The following is a 13,241-nucleotide window of genomic DNA, read 5'->3' as shown; positions in this document are numbered from 1 at the left end:
TGGGGGTGATTCCGAGTTGTTCGCTCGCTAGCTGCTTTTAGCAGCATTGCACACGCAGCGTTCGCCCAGCCAGAATGATGATCAGCAGAACGATGAAAAAACTTTGTTACGCCGTGAGTAAAATACCAAACTTTTGAGCTAATTTACTTGGCGCATGCGCGCTGCGTACATTGCGCATGCACAGTTTGTGACTAATCGCTCCGTAGCGAAAAAAATAACGAGCGAACAACTCGGAATGACCCCCTTTGTTAATTGATAAAAAATAAACTATTAACACTTCTATTTCTGAAAACATTCTTACTTTGCAGCATTTTTTCCACACGTGCCTAAAACTTTTACACAGTACTGCCTGTCTCAAACCATCATTATACTAACTCACTGAATGTGAAAAAGAGAGTTTCTGCTGCTGCAATAATAAAACCAGCCTAATATATACTGTGCTGCTGCTATAATACAGAGACTTCTCATTCATCTGCTATTACATCACAAAGGTTGCTTTGTATTCAATGCAGCTATAATATCAGCCTGCTAAATGTCTCTCTAGGTAAGAAGGACTCACATTCATTATTATAATGTCATGCTATGAATATGAAATTGATGCTTTGATATATATTTTGATACTGGCCGGTGTTTTAATATTTTTCATGTTGTTTTTATATTATGTGGATATTTTAAATATAAAAATTCGGACTGTCATCGCTTTTGATTTGTTTTTCTTTTTCCTACTTCATGGCAACCTTTACTATGGCTTAACATCCCCTTTTCCATAATTAGACAGGAGGTTTTTTCTTAGGATCCACCCATCCTGGGTATATTGCTTTACTCCTCCTCTTCCTCCTGGTCTTTTTTTCCTGTCTCCCTCAGTATAGACAGAGTGAGGTTGTTTGTTATTTTTTATAGGGCTTACCTCATGTTTGTTCCCAGAATGGCCGCGGTGGAGCTGCACTCTGTGGTGGGGTTGGCACCCTGGGGAGAGGCTGATGCGGTTGCATGGTGCGCTGGTTGTCGGTGAATGGGCGGTCAGTGGCCTGGTGTTCACCACCGCTGTATTGCCGGGTTCCCACAGCTTCCAGGTGGGTGACGCACACAGGAAGTGCCAGTAATACCTTCAATCCTAGGAAGCATTACGGCGGCCCACTGTGTATGTGCCTAGCCAGATCAAAGGGCTAATAAAGATGGCTCCACGCACCGGGAGGAATGGAGCAGCTTTGGAGCCCTCTGTTTTCCGGAGTCAGGATGGAAGAGCCTTCTCCTCAAAAGCCTGCTGCTGCCCAGCCGAGGTAGGTCCACTCAGAGGGCTGGTTACTCATTATACATGTTAGATTAGTTAGGGTTCTGAGTAGTTCATTGATTGTATTCTAGTGGGCCTATTTCTGGAGCAAAGAAAAGGACTTGCAAGAAAAAGAATCTGTCTAGGATTTGTCCTGCATGTGATAAACCATTCTCAGGAGATGAGAATTTGTGTAATGATTGCACTAAAGAATCTCTACCTGTTGCTGATGCATCCAGTCAGTTAATAGAGTTGATGGAATGGGTGAAGAAAACTTTTGTATCCAAGGATGAATTTCTGCAAGGAGTTAAAAGATCGAGATCCCAGACTAGTCTGGACTATGATTATAGAATGTTATCACCAGAGTTTCTGTCTGAGAAGGATCTGGATGATGTGTCTAGGGGTGGCTAAAGCATCTGTTTCCAGGGCTCTGAGACTCTGGAGTTCTCTTATGCAAACTGACGTGCAGGAGAAAATTTCCAGAGATTATCTATTGAAGAGTCTGTCTGTTATTCAAAGAGCTATAGAATATATGTGTGAGGCATCCCTTGACATGCTGGATTTCTCAGCAAAGTCCTTAACCTCAGGTGTCATGGCCAGAAGGGTCTTATGGTTGCGTACATGGGCGGCAGATAACCATTCAAAAAATAGTCTAGAGTACTCACATGACAGTGACTGTTCACCTGACCCTGAGCTGTCCAATCCTGTGCCAGCCTGAGACTCTGAATCACCTGACACTGCTCACCAATCACCAAGGACCAGGAAGTATAAGTCAGGAGACTTGAGCTGGAAACTCTGCCAGTTCCTCCTGTCACACACAGCTCTGTGTGAGTTTAGAAGCTGAGCTCCCTAAAGTTTCATCTTAAAGTCACAGTTGCAGTATTCCAGTTGCAGTATTCCAGTCTCAACTTAAAGCCACAGCTGCAGCATTTCTACAGTTTCATCTTAAAGTCACAGTCGCAGTATTCCAGTCTCATCTTGAAACCACAGCTGCAGTATTCTACCGTCTCATCTTAAAGTCACAGCCGCAGTGTTCTGCAGCCTCATCCTAAAGTCACAGCCACAGTCATCATTCTACGTTCAGTTGCGTTTCCAGTTATATCCAGTACCAGCCTGGATTACAGTTGCGTTCCAGTCTCACCGGTAACCAGCCCGGTTCTCAGTCTCACCAGTAACCAGTCCATCTTACTATCTCGCCAGCAACTTTGAGTACATAAACACCTACTCCTGTGAGACTATCCAGTTCAATCTCACCTATACATTCATCATCCTGCTATCAAAGTCCCTGGTGATCCAGTGGTCAGGATACGGCTTCCTCTGCCGAGGCCCGGTTTCGATCCTCGGTCAGGGAATTCTCCTTCTTCTCACTGATTCCTACAGACCAGCCTAATATTCACATAGTCCTCCAGTGTCCCGCACAGACTTCACTAACACCAGGTTCACAAAACCACAGTCATAACATTCACTGTTAGAAAGAAGAACAGGGTTCTATTCCCATCTGTTTCTGTTGGAAAAGTCTTCAGGGGGATTCAGAACGATATTGGACCTCAGGGGTCTGAACAAAGTTATAAAAAAAATAAAGTTTCATATGGAAACATTTAAATAAATTCTGATGGGTTAAAGAGAGGTGATTTCCTGGCCTCTATAGACTTAAAGGATACGTATTTTCATATCCCTATCAACAAAGACGACAGAAAGTACCTAAGATTCAGTATCGGAGGGGTACATTTCCAGTTTACCTGTCTTCCCTTTGGTCTCACATCCTCTCCAAGATTATTTACAAAAGTATTGGTAACCCTTATAGCTAATTTCAGATGACAAGGAGTCATTATCTGGCCATACCTGGACAATCTGCTTGTTGCAGGGCAATCAGACGATCTAGTAAGGGAAGCTTTGGAAAGCACTCTGAGTTTCCTTCAACATCATGGATGGCTGATCAACTGGAAAAAAGGTCAGCTGAGACCAACAAGAGAATTGCAGTTTCTGGGTGTGCACATAAATACGCTGGATTATATGGTTGTGCTTTCGGACGAAAGATGCAAGAAAATCCAAGATTTAGTTTTACTGGTTCAGAGGAAGGATAGAATACAATTGCACCTTGCAATGCGACTGTTGGGGATGATGTCATCTACTGTACAAGTGGTTCCATAGGCAAGATGGAAGATGAGAGTGTTGCAATGGGACCTACTGAAATATTCCAGGATAAAAATTCCATTATGTCATCAGATAGGTCTGGTAAAGAAGACAAAGGATTCTCTTTATTGGTGGAAAAGAAAGCAATTATACGGTCGAGGGTTATCACTGATGGAGCACCAATACTTGATATTGATGACAGATGCAAGTTCGATCGGTTGGGGAGCGCATCTGCTGGAAGAATGTAATCAAGGGTTATGGTCCCTACAAGAAAGGAAATATTCCTCGAATCAGCGAGAGATAAGAGTAGTGTGGATGGCCATAAACCATTTTCAAGACAATTTAAAGGGGAATCACTTAAGAGTGTTCCCGGACAACGCAGCGGTGGTGGCATATCTGAACCATCAAGGGGGCACAATAAGTCAAGTCATAATGATGGAATCTCTAACTGCTTTACATATCCCTGGCAAAGACAATGTACTGGCAGATTATCTAAGCAGGAAGCAAGTTCTTCATGGGGAATGCGAGCTGAATATGAAAGTTTTCCAGGAAGTAGTGAGAAGATTTGGGCAGCCAGAGATAGATCTCATGGAAACATGTCAGAATGCAAAGGTAGCCCAATTTCCCCCCCGCTATCATCTACTTCAAACAAGGGGTGTAGATGCACTTTCTCAGAAGTGGATTTGCCCTGATTATCCACACCCTGGAGAAGATTAGGGAAGGAGTGGAAGCTGTTACAATTCTTCCCTACTGGCCAAGAAGATCTTGGTGCCCATTGGTACTGAGAATGGCAGTCAGGAAACTGTGGACATTACCGATAGAGCCAGGGTTGTTACACCAAGGTCCTCTGATGTATCTGGATACGCAAAAGTAGTAACTGCGGACTGAGAGTAGTAACTGCGGACTCAGTCAACACCTTTAAGAATGGGTTAGATAAATTCCTATTGGATAAAGATATTCAGGGTTATGGTGCGTAGGCACGCATTATAGTTAATTTAACTAGTCCTAACAAAAATAGCTAGTCCTATAATAGGACTGCATAGGAGACCACAAATAGGTTGAACTCGATGGACAATTGTCTTTTTTCAACCTTAGTAACTATGTTACTATGTAAAAGCTTCATTTGATGGCTTGAAGATTGAGCGGGAGTGATTGAGGAAGAAAGGATTATCTGATTCAGTAGTCCAGCTTCCTATTCAGGCCAGAAAGAAGGTGTCTTCTAAGATATATTACAGAGTATGGAAAACGTTTGTTGCCTGAGCAAATGACAAGTTCGATGTAATGAAAGCTGAGATACCGCAGGTATTACAATTTCTGCATGATGGGATTGCTAAAGGTTTGGCAGTATCTACGATCAAGGTTCAAATAGTGGCCTTATGTGTCCTGCTGGACAGAAGATTATCAGAGGATGAGCTGATTAAGAAGTTTTGCCAGGCTATGCGAAGAATAAGACCTCATTTTAGGTCCGTGTTACCATCATGGGACATGAATTTAGTTCTTAACTCTTTAATGAAGCCTCCTTTTGAGCCATTGGAACAAATTAATGTGAAACTATTAACTTGGAAGGTTGTGTTTCTCACTTCTATTACTTCTCCGAGGAGAGTCGGTGAATTGCAAGCATTGTTGGCGAAAAACCGTATTTAAGGATCTTTCCCGATAAAGTTGTTCTGAGAACTAACCATCTTTTTTTACCGAAGGTGGTATCAACCTATCATATTAATGAGCAAATAGTCTTGTCATCATTCTTCTCTCAACCAGCTAATGAGAAAGAGAATGCACAGCAGCGATCTGGTATGAATTAGGCCCCAAGTTCTTACACAAGTCTTGGTAAGAAATAGAATTACTTATACATGATTGCTAAGTTGTGGATTGTGATTATTACTGTCCCTCCCATGTTAGGCTTTGGTATATCCCATAGATTTCTAGGATCTCTTATATGGAGACAGTCAAAGACAAGAAGGAAGGGGCAGAGTACAGCTATATACCCAGGGTGGGCAGATCCTAAGAAAAAACCTCCTGTCTAATTATGGAGAATGGGATGTTAACCCCTAGTAAGGGCTGCCATGAAGTATTTCAAAGAAAAGGAATTATCGGAACTATAATTCGCTGTTTTTTCTATCGCCTTTTATCCCCCTTGTCCAGCGGTGATTGGAAGTCTGAATCAGCTGACCACTGCGAGAGAAAGATTGCAGGGTACCCACAGGGGAGAATGGGATGCACCGAGGACAGCACCACACACAAAGGAACTGACTGCAGGTACACCTACATGATCTCCACAGACCCGCACTCCAGTAAGTGCCGACGTGCAATATAACATATCCTGACATTAGGGTCGGTTCTAGACCTTGTGGTGCCCAGGGTGAAAGTTTCCTTTGGGGCCCCCCTCCCAGGCAAAACAGGGATAGTGCGCGCAATAGGGGCATGGCTTTATAGGAAAGGGGCATGACCACAGAATAGTACCGTGTGCCCCCTGTAGATGTGCCCCCAGTAGATGTGCCCCCTTTAGATGTGCCCCAGTAGATATGCCCCCTGTAGATGTGCCCCCCAGTAGATGTGCCCCCTGTAGATGTGCCCCAGTAGATATGCCCCCTGTAAATGTACCCCCTGTAGATGTGCCCCCAGCAGATGTGCCCCAGTAGATGTGCCCCAGTAGATGTGCTCCCTGTAGATGTGCCCCCTGTAGATGTGACCTCAGTAGATGTGCCCCCTGTAGATGTGCCCCCTGTAGATGTGCCCCAGTAGATATGCCCTCTGTAGATGTGCCCTCTGTAGATGTGCCCCCTGTAGATGTGCCCTCAGTAGATGTGCCTTCAGTAGATATGCCCCCTGAAGATGTGCCCCTGGTAGATATGCCCCCAGCAGTTGTTCCCCCAGTAGATTTGGCCCCCTTACGCACACACAAAAAAAACCCCACACAATACTCACCAGCACCGCTCCTGCTTCACGACCACTGCTGCCCTCCATCTCTGGATGGCCGCTCCTCGGATCTATGGGAGAGACGTCATGACGTCTTTCCCATAGCGCCGCACAGACACTAGAGGTCAATTATGCTGGCACCCACACATTCCACGACACCTGCTACAGCCGGGGACTGAAATATATGCGGGGTGCAGGTGGGCGGTGGGCGGCGGGCACCTGCGGGGTGAACGTGGCCACGCCCGCAGCACCCCAGGTGCAGGCACTGCTTGCCTGCGCCAAGAATAGCTCCAGCCTGACACATATCATTTATTAAATATGCACCCTCACAGCGTTGTTATTTTCTTGTTTTTGTTTATATATTTTGGCTTGCGACCACTAAAACAGCAGCATGGTGTATGCAGTTCTATATTTTTATCATTCCTTTTAGTAAATATTAGGTTCCTTCCAGCACGGCAGGTTATTTTTGTTAATCTTTGTCTTATATTCAATTTTGTATGAAGATCTGAAACAATTAAATGTTGCAAATATGCAAAAACAGAAGAAATCAGAAAGTTGCAAAAACTTTTTCACACCACTGCATAAGTACTCTCAGTGGTGTCTATTACCCAATGGGCAACTCTCCATCCTATGATTGGTCCTTTCCCCTGGAACCAGCCATGCCATTACACCAAACCTCCCCCGTAGTCTAGCACTAAGTTAAACACTGACTACAGTTCTATAACAATATTGTACAAACGTATATAATAGAGAAGTCAAACTCTAAAGTGATGCCAGAAAGATAAAACTACAATGTAGCCTGAATGAAATTATCAGTATACATGATACATGGGCGCATAGATGCAATTGTGAGCTAATATAAGTTGTGCATTTGGCCATTCCATGTCACGGTCAGTTGGATATTTTGCACCTGGCATTGAGTATATGCAAGTACAATTACTGGCCATGGCGGCTGATCTAGTCAGTGGAGAACGGGGGAAGAGCGTAAATAAGATGTATCTCGCTCAGATTACTGCCTTCAGAATTTTGATCGAGGTACATGGCAAGAATTGCAGACATATTACATCCGACTCAGAATCAAACCTTAAGTGTTCATTTATAGCCTCACATTCCTCCGGGCACTTGGATTCCTTGCTGCATAGATTTGTATTTAGGGGAGGTTTATGGCAGGACAGGTTTTAGAAGAAAATTAACAAATACACAAGAATCCAATTTGTATAGTAACTGAAATGATTCCATAACGCAAAAGAAAGTGAAGAGATCCATAACGGGCCAGTTACAGGGGAAATAATATGCTAACTGGGGTTTATACTTTATATAAAATATTCTCACTTTCAACCACAAAACGTATTACCTGAGCAAATCCACTTAGGACACAGAAATGGCCTCTCACTTGTGTGTGCTCTGATGTGTAACAAAATAAAATTTACCTGTAAAACATTTCCCACACTCAGAACATGGAAATTACCTCTCTCTTGTATGTGTTCTCTGATGTGTTTATGATTTATTTGCAAAACATTTCCCACACTCAGAACATGGAAATGGCTTCTCACCTGTGTGACTTCTCTGATGTATAAAAAGATCTGATTTAAAAATAAAACATTTGCCGCACTCAGAACATGGAAATTGCTTCTCACCTGTGTGATGTCTTTGATGTGTAGGAAAGAGCTGTTTTCTGTGTAAAACATTGCCCACACTCAGGACACAGTAATGGCCTCTCTCCTGTGTGAGTTTTATTATGTTCAGCAAGATTTGATTTAAATGTGAAACATTTCCCACACGCAGAGCATGGAAATGGTTTCTCACCTTTGTGACTTCTCTCATGTATAATTAACTGTGATTTATATCTAAAATATTTTCCACACTCAGAACACGGATATTGCCACACATTTTCCTTAACTGGCTGATAGGTAATAAGCTTTGTGTTCTGTGTAAAACATTTGGCATCTATAAAACAGGGAATAATGGTGGTCATTCCGAGTTGTTCGCTCGCAAGCTGCTTTTAGCAGCTTTGCACATGCTAAGCCGCCGTCTACTGGGAGTGAATCTTAGCATAGTAAAATTGCGAACGAAAGATTAGCAAAATTGCGGTTAGACACTTCTTAGCAGTTTCTGAGTAGCTCCAGACTTACTCTGCATCTGCGATCAGTTCAGTGCTTGTCATTCCTGGTTTGACGTCACAAACACACCCAGCGTTCACCCAGACACTCCCCCGTTTCTCCAGCCACTCCCGCGTTTTTCCCAGAAACGGTAGCGTTTTTTCGCACACACCCATAAAACGGCCTGTTTCCGCCCAGAAACACCCACTTCCTGTCAATCACACTCCGATCACCAGAACGAAGACAAAACCTTGTAATGCCGTGAGTAAAATACCTAACTGCATAGCAAATTTACTTGGCGCAGTTGCAGTGCGGACATTGCGCATGCGCATTAGCGACTTATCGCTCCGTTGCGAGAAAAAAATACAGAGCGAACAACTCGGAATGACCACCAATGTTTTCTACTGTAAGAGAGTTAACAGATGTAGCAATATCAGCAGTATCAGAGTAACATAGAATTTGTCGGCAGATAAGAACCACTTGGCCCATCTAGTCTGCCCCTTTTTTTTTTTTTTTTATATATTATTTTTTATCACTAACCTTATTTGATCCTTATTTCTTTGTAAGGATTTCCTTATGTCTATCCCATGCATGTTTAAATTGCTCTACTGTCTTAGCCTCTACCACCTCTGATGGGAGGCTATTCCACTTGTCCACTACCCTTTCTGTGAAATAATTTTTCTGCAAATTTCCCCTGAACCTCCCCCCCTCCAGTCTCAGTGCATGTCCTCGTGTCCTATTGCTTCTCTTCATTTGGAAAATGTTTCCCTCCTGGACTTTGTTAAAACACATAGCTTTTAGAGTTTTGTTTGTGCTTTTTCTGTTCCTAGCTATGTTCTTCTCTCTGCCTATTTTTATTTGGTTTTGATCTGAATTATCTTCTGTTGCTGTGGATATGCTTCCTATTCCCTTTGCCTGCAGAAACAATACCTCTGTGTTGGGGGAGCAGATTTCTTTATTCCTATTTGGTTCACTGCCCCCCTTTGTTAGTTTAAATAGTTCTTGATGAAGCATCCAAACTTTATGAAGCATCCAAACTGTTCAGTTAGTATTCTCGTTCCCCTTGAAGATGGGTGCAGGCCGTCACTTTTGTATAAGCTCCTATCTTGCCAGATGGTGTGACTATGGCCTATAAATCCAAATCTCTCCTCATTGCACCATGTCCTTAGCCAAACATTGAAGTTTCTGATGCAATGAGTTCTGTCTTCCCCTCTGTGTACTGGCAATACTTCTGAAAAAGATACAGTGGTTGCCACCTGCTTCAGAGCAGTCCCTAACTTCCTAAATTCATCTTTTACAGCCATGAGTTTCAGCATTTGCCAGGTCATTTGTCCCTAGGTGGACAATGACATCCACCTCCCCATCTTTTCTTGCTGCCTTCACAATTCTTAGCATGCGCTCTTTATCCCTTGGAGCTGTGGCTCCAGGTAAGTATTCCTCATGACCACAGAGATCAGATGATATATCAGTATGGTGAGGTACTGGATGTATAATTGGGTTTTCTCCTGTAGGATCTCATGTGATGTCATCATCAATTTCAGTTAAAACAAGAAGATTCTCTGAAACATTCCAGCTTCTACATCGATCTGCTGGAAATATGAATTTTGCCCACAAAAAAATAAAAAATGTTCAATAGATTATGGTGAAATGTCACCAAATTGCCATCAAGTGGGCAGATGTTGGAGTAATATATAAATAACCTGCATTAAAATATGTAGTTATGGTAGACTTACCATCGATAACTCTATTTCTCCTACATCCACAGTATCCACAGGATAAACATTGGGATATGAGGTAACGTCAGTGGATTGGCACCAACGATCATCAGAATGCAGCCGGCCAGTCCCCTATATCCCCACCTCCTGGCTCAGGCAATTCAGTTGTTTTCCAAAGTTCAAGGCAGGAGCATCATACAAGAAGGAAGAGGTTAGTAGGTGAAAGAATCCTCAAATCAGGTGCGTCAGGGTGGGATCCATGCGGATACTGTGGACTTAGGAGAAATAGAGTTATCAACGGTAAGTCAACCATAACTAAATATTTCTCCTGCAGGGTCCGCATGTTATCCACAGGATAAACATTGAGATGTCCCAACGCAAATTTAGTTGTGGGGATTCTCCTGATTGGATAGGAGAGTCCTTCGCCCAAATTCAGCGTCCTGAGAGCAAAGGTATCAAAGGCATAATGTCTAATGAATGGGTTAATGGACGACCATGTGGCTGCCTTACATATCTGTTCAGCTAAAGCACCACGTTGTGCTGCCCATGATAGACCTACCTTACGAGTAGAGTGAACAGAGACAGTAGCTCGAATAGGGAGGTCAGCTTGAGAATATGCTTCTGAAATCATAATTCGAAGCCACCTTGCCAGTGTCTGCTTGTCAGCAGGCCATCCTCTCTTGTGAAATCCGTAGAGAACAAAGAGTGTCTGTCTTTCTGATGGCACTGGTATGATCCATGTAGATCCTTAAGGGATGGAATACGTCCAATGATGCTTCTCCCGCAGAAAAGTCCGGCCCTTGGAAGGCCGGGCATAAAATTTCTTCATTAAGGTGGAATTTAGACACCACCTTAGGAAGATAACCAGATTTGGTTCTGAGAACCACTCTATCTGGATGAAACATCAGAAATGGAGAGCAACATAACAATGCCCCTATATCTGAAACTCTTCTAGCTGAAGCAATAGCCAGCAGAAAGAGAACTTTTGCTGTCAGCCATTTAAGATCCACTTGCTTTAGTGGTTCAAATTGAGCAACTTGAAGCGCCTTTAGAACTAAACTTAAATCCCAAGGCACTGTAGGAGGAACAAAAGGAGGTTGTATGTGAAGCATTCCCTGGAAAAAAGTGTGAACATCCTGTAGGTTCTCAATTTTCTTTTGGAACCATACAGTCAATACTGACACCTGCACTGTCAAGGAAGCCACCCGTAGACCTTTGTGCATTACTGCCTTAAAGAATGCTAGGACTCTGGAAACTCTGAAAGACCTAGGGTAAAATTTCCGGTCACTGCACCATTGAATATAGACTTGCCATATTCAGTGATAAATGTGAGCTGAGGATGGTTTCCTTGCTCTAAACATTGTTTGAATTACCTGTTGTGAGAATCCCCTTGCTTTCAGGATGGAAGTCTCAAGAGCCACGCCATCAAAGGCAGTCAATCCAGGTACTTGTAATAGCAAGGACCCTGAGACAGTAGATCTGGACTTTGAGGGAGTAGGAATGGAGCATCCATGGACAGCCTCTGCAGATCTGTGTACCAATGTCTTCTGGGCCAAGCCGGAGCTATTAGTATCACGGCGCCCTTTCCTTGTTTTACCTTTCACATCACCCTGGGCAACAGGACGATCAGTGAAAACACATCGGCCAGACGAAAGTCCCATCTTACTGACAGGGCATCCACAAAGGTCACTCTGGGATCCTTTGTTTTTGACCTGTATGTTGTTCTGATCGGACGCCATGAGATCTATCTCCGGTAACCCCCACTTGTCTACCAGAGTCTGGAAGACCTCGGGGTGTTAAGCCCATTCGTTTGAATGAATGGCGTGTCAACTGAGAAAATCCGCTTCCCAGTTTAGGACTCCCAGAATGAACACTGCGGACAAGGCTGGATGATGAAGTTCTGCCCACCTTAATGTGCGGCTTACCTCCTTCATTGCTTTTAGGCTGCAAGTTACTCCCTGATGATTGAGGTATGCTACTGCTGTTACATTGTCCGAACAAATTTGAACTGGTTTCCTCTGAAGGATGTCCTTTGCCTGAATTAGTGCCATATATATTGTCCGGAGATCCATTATATTTATAGTAACATAGTAACATAGTATCTGAGGTTGAAAAAAGACAATTGTCCATCGAGTTCAACCTATTTGTGGTGTCCTATGCATGATGATTTGACTAAAATTTCTGACTGATGCTGCTGTCAGCCGTTTCATTTTATCCCTATTTATAGGAACTATAATGCGTGACTATGCACCATACCCCTGGATATCCTTATCCATTAGGAATTTATCTAACCCATTCTTAATGGTGTTGACAGATTCCGCCATTACCACTCCCTCGGGCAGGGAATTCCAAACACGTATTGTCCTTACCGTGAAAAAGCCTTTACGCCGTATTGTGCGGAATCTCCTCTCCTCTAGCCTGAGCGAGTGTCCACAAGTCCTCTGTGTTGATCTAACCAAAAACAGGTCCCGCGCAAGCTCTGTGTATTGTCCCCTTATATATTTGTAGATGTTGATCATATCCCCTCTTAGTCTCCGCTTTTCCAATGTAAACATGCCTAGTCTTTCAAGCCTTTCCTTGTATTCCATCGTCTCCATGCCCTTAATTAGTTTGGTCGCCCTCCTCTGTACTTTTTCGAGCTCCAGGATATCCTTTTTGTAGTACGGTGCCCAGAATTATACACAGTATTCAAGGTGTGGCCTCACTAGTGATTTATATAACGGGAGTATAATACTCTCGTCTCTAGCATCAATACCCCGTTTTATGCATGCTAATATCTTATTAGCCTTCTTTGCTGCAGTCCTACTTTGGGTACTACTGCTTAGCTTGCTATCTATGAGGACACCTAAGTCCTTTTCCAGTACAGAATCCCCTAATTTTACCCCATTTAGTAGGTAGGTGTAATTTTTGTTCTTGTTACCACAGTGCATTACCTTAGAAACATAGAAACACAGAAACATAGAATTTGTCGGCAGATAAGAACCACTTGGCCCATCTAGTCTGCCCCTTATTTTTTTTTTTATATTATTTTTTATCACTAACCTTATTTGATCCTTATTTCTTTGTAAGGATATCCTTATGTCTATCCCATGCATGTTTAAATTGCTC

General features: G+C 43.1%; 1 protein-coding gene across 6 annotated transcripts in view; it reads left to right on the top strand.

Moving 5' to 3' along the window:
* LOC134993908 (olfactory receptor 52E4-like) overlaps positions 1–13,241 on the top strand; it is a 186,371-nt gene that overhangs the window by 29,648 nt on the left and 143,482 nt on the right. For 2 of the 6 annotated variants that reach the window (XM_063950911.1, XM_063950915.1), the window contains exon 2: positions 5,546–5,659. The exons of 2 other annotated variants lie outside the window; for them this stretch is intronic. The gene's annotated coding sequence lies outside the window, so the exon portion shown is untranslated. Of the gene's footprint in view, positions 1–5,545; positions 5,695–10,183; positions 10,345–13,241 lie in introns of all 6 variants that reach the window. 2 more of the 6 variants (XM_063950912.1, XM_063950914.1) reach the window with 2 other exon arrangements.

This window comes from Pseudophryne corroboree, chromosome 2 (assembly GCF_028390025.1).
Source record: "Pseudophryne corroboree isolate aPseCor3 chromosome 2, aPseCor3.hap2, whole genome shotgun sequence".
Lineage (NCBI taxonomy): Eukaryota > Metazoa > Chordata > Amphibia > Anura > Myobatrachidae > Pseudophryne > Pseudophryne corroboree.
Note: the sequence above shows the minus strand (reverse complement) of the source record. Positions and strands in the feature narration are given on the sequence as shown.